Here is a 13,349-nt window from a genome sequence, read left to right on the forward strand (position 1 = left end):
CAGTTCAAGTCCAGTGAATACCCTAAAATGTTACAAATGTAAGCAGTAAACCAGCTAATGTTAAAATAACAAGACAGTTTAGGTTACCAAAAACTGAATAATCCCATAGTGTTTGGAGTTGAACAAAACGGCCTTTCTCATAGAATAAGAAATGGGTTAACAACGTACGGCTTCTCTGCAGGACTGCACGTGAATGAAGCCTTGAAAGTTAATGCTAACAATTCCTGCAGGTGTCCCAGTTTTTATTGATTACTTACAAACTGTCAGCCGGAGTAAAAGCAGCGCGGGAACAAAGTGTGCCTAACACTGTACTGCGTATTGCTATCATAATTAGTACATTGATATCTTATTTATAATTTACATTTATAATTTAACCACAAGAAATGTTGACCAAAGTGCTCTACAGAAAGTCAAAATAAAAATATCTTCTGAATAAAATCAACACATGTATTAAACATAACATCCATCCATCCATTATCCAACCCGCTATATCCTAACTACAGGGTCACGGGGGTCTGCTGGAGCCAATCCCAGCTAACACAGGGCGCAAGGCAGGAAACAAACACTGGGCAGGGCACCAGCCCACCGCAGAGCACACACACACACACACACAAATAAGTAAAACATAAACACAAATCTTACCAAACCATTAAAAGCTGTAAGTCCCAGGCAGGATTACCTGGCATCCCGTCCAGGATGGGTATGGGACCCTTACCTGGATGGAAGGACAAGACAAAGGAGCAGTGGGGGGGGAAGGCTCCTATTTTGGAATGTTATTACCCCACAGCCCCATCTGCTAGATGGCAGCATACCAGGACCTCAGTAACCATATGGACACCTGCAGGGCATGATGGGAGTTGTAGTGCTATGAGTCAGCCCTGCTGCAGGGGTTCACAATGATCCCTTCTTTTCAGGACTTCCTCTTGATCCGTAAAGTGGCTCCATCAGACTGTGCCCTGGCAAATGACTACTGGGTCCAACATAAGTCTCTCCGGGGTCGGGGGGCCTGGGGGACAACACTCGCCTGGGGGAGTGGAAGGAGAGAGGAAAAGAGGAGTTCTTTGTGAGGTATTTATCAAAATAAACCATTGTAACGTAGCGGGACTTGTGTGTGGGGTGCTGCAATGCACCCTAGTGGTCACAAAGGCTATAATAAAAATACCACACCACCATCTTCAAACATGTCCTTATGTCAATGTGAAAAGAAAAAATTTGAATTGAGATTTAAAAAATATCAAAAGAGCAAATGTAAAAGAGGAGACCATTCCATGAAATGGGGCTGCCACCCAAAAATCCCAATCCCCCTTAACGGCTTCATCTCTCCAATGGCTTTATTACGCTGTGCTTTAATTTCACAGGACACTGAGACTTGCAGCCGTTCCTGGCCTAGGAAAGCCTCTTATCCTTGTTTAGATATTTTAGCAGTGGCTATCTTACTATTTTCTGCACAAAAAAAAAAAAAGAAATGAAAATGAAAAATTATAAAATGAAAATGCAATGTCTTTTGCTACTTCATTTTCAATGTCTCCGTGCAAGAATGCTGCAAAAATTAAAAATAAAATGAAATGAGCCCATTTGCAATTTCATTTTCAGCCTGAACAGCAATGAAGCTGCAGAAATGAAAAGTAAAACACAAACAAGCACTGGCGCCACCTGCTGCTCAATGAATTGTCATTTTCAAATTCTCAACATGAAAATAGCACACGACAATGGGCGGGGCTTTGCACCTCGACTTCCCACAATTCCTTGTCCTTCGTAGCTGTAACCACTTTGACAGATTGAATGCGTCTCACTTCGACGGTCTTTAATTCACTTTAATCTTTTCACCTCCGTACTGTGAGCCTCACAAAATCTGAAGACCACACATAACTGTAGTTCTGAAGTACAGTAATCCCTCCTCCATCGCGGGAGTTGCATTCCAGAACCCCCTGCGAAAGGTGAAAATCGGCGAAGTAGAAACCATATGTTCATATGGTTCTTTTTATATATTTTAAGCCCTTATAAACTCTCCCACACTCTTATAAACATTTCCCACACAGTTATACAGCATAAACCCTTTGTATTCTCTTAGATATTAGGTAAGATTCGTTGAAATTATGTATGTAAACACAGTTTATATACAGTAAAACCTAAATATTATTTTAAAGATATCGAGCGTCTCCGATATCACATATGTTACAGCCATTACGACAGACAAGCCACCAGCAATAAACACGTACAATGCAAGAAAAATTGTATACAGTAAAATGTGTGTACAGTGACTCTAAACTATGTACATGTAATAAGTACTGTACGTAGATAATTAATTATGGTTACTCACCAACAATGACACGACGACTTGTCCGATAACAATGAGTTTAATTTTACTGCACAACAAAGGAGAGCGTTACAGCTCTTCTAAAGGAGCCTCTTCAGGCGTCTGTTTAGCACCGCCGTCATTCTTCTTCCATCACTCTTCAATCCAAATCCCTAAAGCAGATTCCATCCAGACTACTGCCTTATCACGTCCACTTGCAACTCGTTTTGCGCCCTGGTTAAAGGACACTGTGCCCGTAGATCTTATATGCTTTTCCTCCTTTTTAAATAAAAAGAATCGTGGACTCATTGATGCCGTAATGGTGTCCTGCAGCAGTGTAGCTGTTCCCTTCCTTCAACATATCCAAAACTTTTACCTTTTCTGCAATCATTTGCATCTTCTGTTGGCGCTTGGACACGGCCCCTGAAGCAGTAGCAGGAGCACGTTAATGCTGAATGAGTGAGATGAGACTTCCTGGTTAATGCAGCACTCCGTCGCTGAGCCAATCAGCACACAGGAACTTAACTGCGTGCTCTGATTGGGTAGCTTCTCAGTCATCCGCCAATAGCGTCCCTTGTATGAAATCAACTGGGCAAACCAACTGAGGAAGCATGTACCAGAAGTAAAAAGACCCATTGTCCGCAGACACCCGCGAAGCAGCGAAAAATCCGCGTTATATATTTAGATATGCTTACATATAAAATCCGCGATAGTGTGAAGCCGCGAAAGTCGAAGCGCGATATAGCGAGGGATTACTGTAATTGATGTGCTATTTAATTACAATAATTAACATGACAAAAAAAATTAGCCTTCATTACATCATAAGCTCCATCGATTTACTTTTAGTATCTGAATGAAAAGGCGTTTGATGAGGTTTCTCCTTTGAGAGCAATGTCTGGTCTTGCAAGTACTGGCAAGTAATCTAAAAAAGTGGGGACACCTGCAGGAACTGTTTTAAGGTTTCATTCACTTCCAATGCTGCACAAAAGCTGAAAGTTGTTAACCCATCACTTGCTCCCTGGGGAAAAAAAAAAGCTTTTTTACGTAATTCTGAAAATGACATTGTTTTACGGTTTTTGGTAATATAAACTTGTTGTTTTAACCTCTGGCAGTTTACCGCTTAGCTTTCTACCTCTTCAGGTGATACGCTGGACTTGGAAAAGTGGAGGTGTCCTGACACTTTGGACCGTTAGTGTCGATACAGTTCTGTTTTTATGATCTTTATTGTTACTGGCAGGTTCATGTTCTATTTATATGAGGGACGTTCAAAAAGTTTCCGCACTTTTATATTTACGTTGGAAACGGTGAAGACGGGAGGGAGGAGCAGTGATTGGTCGTGTCTGAGAGGGTCATGTGACTCTTTCTGTCTGGCAAGCCGACTGCTCTCGCAGTTTAGTATCAGAGTTGTCACCCGGTGGTGAAGATGGCTGCAAAACTTATAAATTGCACCAAAGAGGAACAACTTTCTGTCATACGCCTTTTGTGGGCAGAAGGTGTGCCAGGAGCAGAAATTCATCTCCACATGTGTGCTCAGTATGGGGATAAAGTTCTCTCTCATAGAGTCGTCAATGAGTGGATTGAAATGTTCGAAAATGGACGTACTAATGTGACGGATATGCAGAGCTCTCCGGACATCCAGCTACAGCCATGAGGAATGATGAAGAAAGAACCCTGGAACTGATTTGCGAAAATAGAAGAATTTATTGCTGATGGCATTAAAATGTTGGTATGACCCTCGGAGAATTGCATCACAAAAGAAGGTGACTGTGTAGAAAAGTGACACAATTTGTTTTTGTGTGGAAACCTTTTGAGCCTCCCTCCTATATAGTGGTGCCTCGTACTTCGAACGATTCTATCTTTGAATGTTCCAGAGTTCAAACTCTAAATTCAAGAGAAGTTTGACCCGGAGTTCGAAGTGCACGTGCAGTGAAAGAAATGCAGCAACACATGGCGCTTAGGCAGTGAGTGTAAACGTCGTCTGTTGTGCACACAAATTGTCTCTCACACTCGCTCTGAAAGCATCTCTTGTTTGTTATGCTCGTGTGTTTTTGCATATATTATGCAAACCAGGGGAGCTCCAGCTGCCCCAACCCCGACATAGACAGGCAGGGACACGAGTTCAGCACAGCACACGTTTATTTCCACATGAGAAGTGCGCCACCCTCACACCCCTCAACAGCACAGTACATAACGCACCAAATCTACAGTCCTGTCTTCTTCCTTTCGTCTCCCTCTTTGTCGTTCTGCCTCCACTCCTCCTCTGGCAAGCGTCGTCCTCTTCCACCTGACTCTGGCTCCCTGAACGGAGTGAGGCGGCTCCTTTTGTGTTGGCCCTGGGAGTGTTCCAGGTGGCTCGGTAATTCAGACCAGGAGTGGTGAAAGCCTAAAGTAGAGCTCTGCAGCTCCCCCTAGCGGCCCCCCCCACAGAACCCAAACAGGACTTTGTAAAACTCCAGCTCCCAGTGTGCCCTGCGAGAATCCACGGTGCCACAGCCGCCCAGGAGGGTTGCCCTGTAGCGTCCTGAGGGAGGTAGTGCCCGGCCGATGCTCTCATCCAGCAAGTAATGGCCGTGGCCGCCCGTCACAATATATAACCCCCATCTTACTAACCATGGCATCCAAGAGGAGTGTGGAAGGTCGTAATATCGACGATTGACTTACCATGAAGCGTGTTTATGGGAGGTGACCCCCTCTTCCATACAGTAACATCCTCACTGAGGTACAGTAAATGCAATTTTCATTTTATTATACAGTGTTTACATATTGTACATATTGTTTTTATGTTTTAATGTATTGTGTTATTTTTACCTTAAATTATGTGTATTTGCTGTTTAAGTTTATTGAAATGGATATTGTTTAGGGTCTGGGAACGGATTCATTCACTTTCCATTATTTCTAATGGGGAAAACTGAGTTGGACTTGAAACAATTCAGAGTGGGTGGCACGGTGGTGCAGTGGGTAGCTCTGCCTCCTCGCAGTTAGGAGACCTGGCCCCACCAACACCTCCTCCAGTACCATCCTAAGCTTTTCCGAGATGGTCTTCCATTCAAGTATTGGCTGGGCCTGAACATGCCTAGCTTCAGGTGGAAGACCTCTTCTAAACTGCAGGTGGCATGGCTGCCATAGACACTGAGCAAGAATGCCAGTTCTGTGAGACAGCAACACTGACCACTGTGCCGTAGTGAAACTACAATATACTACAATATCTGTCTACAGAAACTTGAGAAAGAATTCAGATCCTTTCATTTTTTACACATTTTGTGATGTGGCAGCCTTGTGTTAAATCATTTAAATTCATTTTTCCCTCATTAAGTAACAATCAATACTCCAGAATGACAAAACGAAAGCAGGGTTTGAGACATTTCTCCAAATTTACTAAAAATAACAAAACTGGGGTGACCTCGCAGTAAGGAGACCTGGGTGTTCGCTTCTCGGGTCCTCCCTGCGTGGCTTTCCTCCCACAGTCCAAAGACATGCAGGTTAGGTGCATTGGCAATCCTAAATTGTCCCTAGTGCGCGTGTGTGTGTGTGTGCCCTGTGGTGGGCTGGCACCTGCCCAGGATTTGTTCCTGCCTTGTGCCCAGTGCTGGCTGGGATTGGCTCCAGCAAACCCCCTATGTTAGGATATAGCAGGTTGGATAATGACTGACAATTCAGAGTTCAAATGGCCGCCTGAAACTGATTAAGTCTGAAGTCCGAGGCACCACTGTATTTACTTTGGAACTATGGCATTTCCTTTTAGCTGTATCAGTGTTTTTGGTGATTTTTGCATTTTGTTTCAATATCTTATATATAAACGTCTACATGTGGAAGTCTGTGTGTCTGTCTGTCTGGCCCAGAAGTGCGAGGCTACAGCATGAAGCTCAAAAGAAAACGACTGTCGCCAAAGTGAAACCGCCGAGGACAGAGAAACTGGCTTAGCCGCTAATACATAAGCGAGGCCAACACATCGGGCAAAACGAAACCTACGAGGAGAGAGAAACTCACTTAGCTGCTGATTGACAACGGAGGCGAGCAGGTTGGCAAAACAAAACCTCCAAGATAAGAGAACTTTGCTTAGCCCGCTGATGCACAACTGATGTGATTGATTGACTAAAGTGCCAGGATCCGTGGTTTCTAGGAGCCCGGGCGTACACAGCTAGTCTTAATATAATATTCTTTAATATTATATTATAATATTTTATTTTCTTTAATTTTCATATAGATAATCAATGTGACCAAAAAGTAAAAGAATTTATGAACCTCCTGGACTCTTTTGATTTGAGACAGCTCGTTAATCAGCCTACACATAAAGCAGGTCATACGTTAGACTTAGTAATTACTAAAGGACTAAAAGTTGATATAAAGCAGGTCATTGATACGGGTCTATCAGACCATTTTCTTCTACTTTTTAATATAGAAATAATGATAGAAAACACTCATGAGAAGCATATTGTTAAAAAACGCTTCTTTGACTCGTCAGCAGCTTTAAAACTTACAAACATTCTAAGCAATCAGTCCGTTTATAGTGCCAACTATAATAGCGAGGAGAATGTAAATAGTAAGGTGGAAAGATTTAATACTAAAGTGAGGGCTGCTGTTGACTCAGTTGCACCTGAAAAGACAGTTAAAAAATCTTCTAGCATTGTTATACCATGGAAGACCCAAAGAGTGTCTGATTTAAAGAGAACATGCCATAGAGCTGAGCGTAAATGGAGGAAGACTAAACTAACTATTGACTATGAAATATTAAAAGTTAAAATAACAGAATACAATAACACAGTCCGTCTTGAGAGGCGCTGCGATTTCTCTAAGATTATAAATAACAATGCTAGTAATCCCAGAGTCTTATTTAAGACAATTGATCATCTGTTAAACCCAGGTAACTCAAAGGAATGCCTCCTAAGTACTTCCAGTAAAACCTGTGAGGCTATCGCTGTATTTTTCAATCAAAAAATTAATGATGTTAGAAATAACATAGTATATCTCCCCAACACTAAGGATTCTCCTAAACCCCAGTACTCCGTTATAAACAAAATTAAATTCTTTCACCAGGATTGATTTACCTGATTTACATAAAATAATTTCTCAACTGAAACCCTCCATCTGTACCCTTGACCCAATACCAACAAGTTTTTTCAAAGTATCGGGCATGCTAATTAATAATATTCTTGACATATTAAATTCGTCATTAGATACGGGGGTCTTCCCAGACTGTCTTAAGACTGCTGTAGTTAAACCCCTACTTAAGAAAAATAATCTCGACCCCTCGGCTCTTGAAGATTTTAGACCCATCTCTAACCTGCCTTTCTTAAGTAAAATTCAAGAGAAGGCAGTCATTACACAGTTAAATGAGCACCTCAATAAACCTGCTATTCTTGATAAATTTCAGTCAGGTTTTAGAACAAATCACAGCACAGAAACTGCACTCGTTAAAGTAGTAAATGACTTGTGGGTAAATGCAGACAGAGGCCATTTATCTGTTCTCATCCTCCTAGATCCGAGTGCCGCATTTGACACCATTGATCATAATATTCTTAGAAATCGCCTTCAATGGGTGGGCCTCTCTGGCAGTGTCTTAAATTGGTTTGAATCCTACCTGGCAGGGAGAAAATTCTTTGTTAGATGTGGTAATTACAACTCAAAGACACACGATATCCTATATGGTGTTCCACAAGGCTCTATCCTGGGTCCGCTGCTCTTCTCAATCTGCATGCTTCCATTAGGTCAGATTATCTCAGGGCACAACGTGAGCTACCACAGCTATGCTGATGACACACAGCTGTATTTATCAACAGCACCCGATGACCCCAGTTCTCTTGATTCACTAACACAATGTCTAACTTGTATCTCAGAAAGTAATTTTCTAAAGCTAAATAAAGAGAAAACTGAAATCTTAGAGATTGGCAATAATGGATATAATGATGTTATTAGAAATAAACTGGATACATTAGGATTAAAGGTCAAGATGGAGGTAAAAAGCTTAGGGGTAACTGTTGACTGTAATCTAAATTTTAAATCGCATATTAATAAGATCACTAGGACAGCATTTTTTCACTTAAGAAACATAGCAAAAGTTAGACCTCTTATATCATTGAAAGATGCTGAGAAATTAGTTCATACATTTGTTTTCAGTCGACTAGATTACTGTAACGCACTCCTCTCAGGACTACCCAAAAAAGACATAAATTGTTTGCAACTAGTGCAGAATGCAGCTGCTAGAATCCTAACTAGGAAAAGAAAATCCGAGCACATCTCTCCAGTTTTGATGTCACTACACTGGTTACCTGTGTCATTCAGGATTGACTTTAAAAAATTCTGCTTATGGTTTATAAAGCCTTCAATAATCTCGCCCCATCTTATATATCGGAATGTCTGACGTCTTATATTACAAATCGTAACCTCATATCCACAAATGAGTGTCTCCTTAGAATTCCAAGAGCAAAACTTAAAAGAAGTGGTGAGGCGGCCTTCTGCTGTTATGCACCTAACATCTGGAATAGCCTGCCAGTAGGAATTCACCAGGCTAATACAGTGGAGCACTTTAAAAAACTGCTGAAAACACATTATTTTAACATGGCCTTCTCATAACTTCACAGTAATTTAATCCTGATACTCTGTATATCTAATTCATTATAATAACTATTCATGGTGGCTCTAAAATCCGTACTAACCCCTACTCTCTCTTCTGTTTCTTTTTCCGGTTTCTTTGTGGTGGCGATTTGCGCCACCACCATCTACCCAAAGCACCATGATGAAAAAGCCAGAAGTCTGTATGACCATCAGCATCAAGTCCTTCCGTGAGAACCCTAAATACAAAGAGGACTATTTCATTTATGTTAGGTAGAATGCCCAGAGGGGACTGGGTGGTCTCGTGGCCTGGAACACCTACAGATTTTATTTTTTTCTCCAGCCTTCTGGAGTTTTTTTTTGTTTTTTCTGTCCCCCCTGGCCATCGGACCTTACTCCTTCTCTATGTTAACTAATGTTGTCTTACTTTAATTTCTTATTTTGTCTTTTATTTTTCTTTTCTTCATTATGTAAAGCACTTTGAGTTACTTTTTGTATGAAAATGTGCTATAGAAATAAATGTTGTTGTTGTTATAATACAATCTCAGTGACAGAAGAGACACACACGCAGGACACACTGCCATGCAGGCAGATCACGAAATTCTACAACGCCTAAGCAAACTGACACCCTCCTAAACACCAGGACAGGCCTCGGCTCACGTTGTCCTGGGCCATTCTGTGCCACACCTTTGTGATTCCTTACCCCTCATGTGAATCATCGGCTCTCCTGACGGCTGCCTTCCTATCCTCTCCACCACAGAGGAGTTCCTGTCATCCTCCTGGGGGGCCTTCACCCCCAATGTTGCTGAAAATGCAGGACCACTGAACTCCCTGGACAGCAAAAAGCTGTGGAACAGATGCGATGGTCCTGGTGGGGCTTCTTAAACTTTGTCTTTTTTCTCCCAACCCAATCTTGCCGTACTTACCGTCTTTCAAGACTCATTCCATGATGACCCCCTTGGAGAATCTCTGTCGATTGTCACAGCTCCCTTTCAGAAAATTGCCGCTAGTGGGGGGGACACATTGAGCTGCTGATCGTCATTACTTTTAATTCACCCGCAGTGGCACACTTTGTAAATCATAAGTGACCAATTCCCAGTTGATAAGGCAGTGACAACCTGTGACTCAGCCCATAGTTTAAGAAGCCATGTTTTAGAGAGTTTTTAGTCAATCAGGGGGCTCCACGTTGTCCCCAAGTGCTGTGACGCTGCAGGCGTTGGGCCCCCACGTGCTTCAGTCTGTCGGGTGCTACACTGCGTATCATTTCTGCTCGACATTAACCCCTGCTTCAAGCAACCAGGGTGGGCACACCTCACTACATTGGCTTCCCGTAGCGGCACCTCTTAAGTTCAAATCCTTGAGGGTAGTCAGTGGGACGACACCTGTATACGTGGGGGCACTCGTGAGGTCCTCTGCTCCTTCTTGACCACTCAGGTCTGCCAATGCCACCCCTGTGTGAAATCAAATCTCAATCCAGACTCTTCTCAAGCAGCTGGACCGAGCGGCCCACTCCAAAGTCCATCAATGTCTTTTAAGAAGCGTTTCAAGACCCTCTTGTTCAGGGAATTTTCTGTCCAACTCATTAGGTTTTGTAATTCTGGGAATTCTGACTTCATTGTAGCTCCTCACTTGTGATGATCAAGTTTGTCCCCTTGTCCTGTAGCACTTGCTCCCAAACAGTCCCCCCCAGGCCGATGTCCACTCCATTATGGTGACCTCTTTTGGAAGCCGCTGTGCTACGCCAATAAGTATAAATGAAACTGTAAAGGCGTACACCGCAGTTTTAGGGCTGTACTCTAGTCGTCTGGTGAAGCTCATCTGTGCTGAGAGATAATTGACATTCCAGTTTGAAGATCAGTCAGTGGTGGTCTGTGACGTGGGGGTCTTTTCAGCCGGGCACTGTGGCTCTTCTCACTTCCCTTAGTTTGGTTTTCTTGTTTTTTCACAGGGCTAATGATGGGGTAGGTGGGCTGAATTCCCATTTATATTTCTGCTGTTAAACTCATTTGGAATTTAAGTTTTTATGTTAATTTTAATAAATAATCACCAAAAAAAAAAAACGCAAATATTTTAGCTGACTTTTAAAAAGTAATTGGTAGGAGACGTAACAGGAAGATGATAAAAAAATGTATCCTGCCGCACATGGGTGGGTGTCCCAATGTGGGCATGGGGCACACTTCCTTAATTGGACGCGAGGCCAGCCCATGGATGCCACAAGAAACAGGGCAAATATCATCCTGTTTCACTCAGAAGATGACAGTGGGTACATTGACGTCCAACTTGGGTTCGACCCAGGAACAATACCCGGCCGGGAGGACAGTATAATGGAAGGACAGGGGAGACAATCCATCAGGACTGTGGGGCAGATACCTGCAAGGCACACTGGATGGTGTAGACCTCAAGATCAGCCATGTTGGAGTCACTGGGGGCTGGCAGGGGGTGCTACTGGGATTCCTCATCCCTGCTTTATGGGACTTCCGTTTGACCTGGAAGTGCATCCATCAGGCTATGCCCTACCACTGGAAGTAGTCCTGGGGGTCTGAGCTGCTCCACCTCATTCTGGTGAGTCAGAGTCAGGTGCAAAAGGACAAAGCAGGAGAAGAGAGAACATGAAGAGGATTGAGTTTACTGCACTACTGGCACCTCTCTGGATGGTAACTGTAAAAATAACAAGATTGGGCCATCTCTGGCGTCCTCTCGTGGTTACAGCAGGAATAGGCAACATAGCTTCTGTTAGCCCTCCATTACCTAAACTTAATAATAATAATTCTTTGCATTTATATAGCATTTTTCTCATTACTCAAAGCGTTCAGCAATTTCAGGTTAAGGGCCTTGATCAAGGGCCCAACAGAGCAGAGCCCCTTTTGGCATTTACGGGATTCGAACCGGCAACCTTCCGATTGCCAGTGCAGAGCCCTAGCCTCAGAGCCACCACTCCACCACAAAACCTTGTGCCCATTTGGTTAATCCACAGCACTAAAATGACCTCAAGTGAATGTATTCTGTGCCACCCTGTGCCAGACTGGCAAGCCACCAGCACCTGGACCCTACCTTATATCTGATGCTGCTGGGAGAGGCGACAGCTGCCACAATCCAGAACTGGATATGGTGTTTTCAGAAAAAAATGGATGGATGGATCATAGACCTTCTGAGCCCCCCCCGTGAGTCACTTAAAAGAATACTCTGCCCATCATTATGAACATTATGATCCGAAACATCACTTTCAGAACGTTTTCAGACCCCTTTTTTTGTGAGATGTGGCAGACTTGGTGGTAAAATCATTTAAATTCATTGTTTCCCTTTTATCAAGCAACACTCAGTACCCCAGAATGACGAAGAGAAAGCAAATGTATTAAAAATAACAAACTGAATTTACCCAAATATTCAGAGACCTTCTCAAGACCCCTGAAATTCGGCTCGGGTGTATTTCATTCTGCTGATCATCACTGAGATGTTTCTACACTTTGTTTGGAGTCCACTTGGGGTCATCAGTTTAATTGAGTGGACTGATTATAAAAGGCACACACCTGCATATAGTGGTACACTGTATTAATCCCCGAGGGGAAACGGTCTTACCTGAGGACCTGGGTTCGCTTCCCGGGTCCTCCCTGCATGGAGTTTGCATGTTCTCCCCATGTCTGCGTGGGTTTCCTCCGGGTGCTCCAGTTTCCTCCCACAGTCCAAAGACATGCAGGTTAGGTGGATTGGCGATTCTAAATTGGCCCCAGTGTGTGCTTGGTGTGTTTGTGTGTGTCCTGCGGTGGGTTGGTTCCTGCCTTGTGCCCAGTGTTGGCTGGGATTGGCTCCAGCAGACCCCCGTGACCCTGTGTTCAGATTCAGCGGGTTGGATAATGGATGGATGGATGGATGGATGGAAATGGTCTTTTAGTATGAACTTTATAGGAGGTCCACAGCTGAGCAAACACCAAGCTATGGGGGTCAAAGGCATCACCTGTAGAGCACAGACACAGGATGGTGCCGAGTCACAGATCTGGGGAAGGCCGCAGCACTGAAGGATCCCAAGAGCACATTGGCCTCCACAATTCTTCAATGGCAGAACTCTTCGTAAAGCTGACTGCCTGGCCAAAGTGAGCAACTGGAAGAGAAGGCCCTTGGTAAGAGAGGTGACTTGAGATTAAGCTGCAGAGAGCCTGTGTGGAAATGGTAGAAAACATCCAGAAGGTCAGCCATCACCACAACTCTTCACTAATATGGCCTTTATGTTGGAGTGAGCAGACAGGAGTCTCTCTCCCCAGTAAAAGATACATGGAGGCCTGTTTAAAGTTTGCAAAAAGGCACCTAAAGGACTTGGAGAATGTGAGAAACATCATCATCCTTGGTCTGATGAAACCAAGATTAGCATCTAGTCTGGAGACATCCAGTCACCACTCGTCACCTGTACACAACCATTCCAAGCACTGTGGTGGCAACATCAATAGAATAGGAAACCAGACAGGGTTTAGGGATAGATAGATGGATAGATAGATACTTTATTAATCAAAAC

Source organism: Erpetoichthys calabaricus, chromosome 2 (genome assembly GCF_900747795.2).
Source record: "Erpetoichthys calabaricus chromosome 2, fErpCal1.3, whole genome shotgun sequence".
NCBI lineage: Eukaryota > Metazoa > Chordata > Cladistia > Polypteriformes > Polypteridae > Erpetoichthys > Erpetoichthys calabaricus.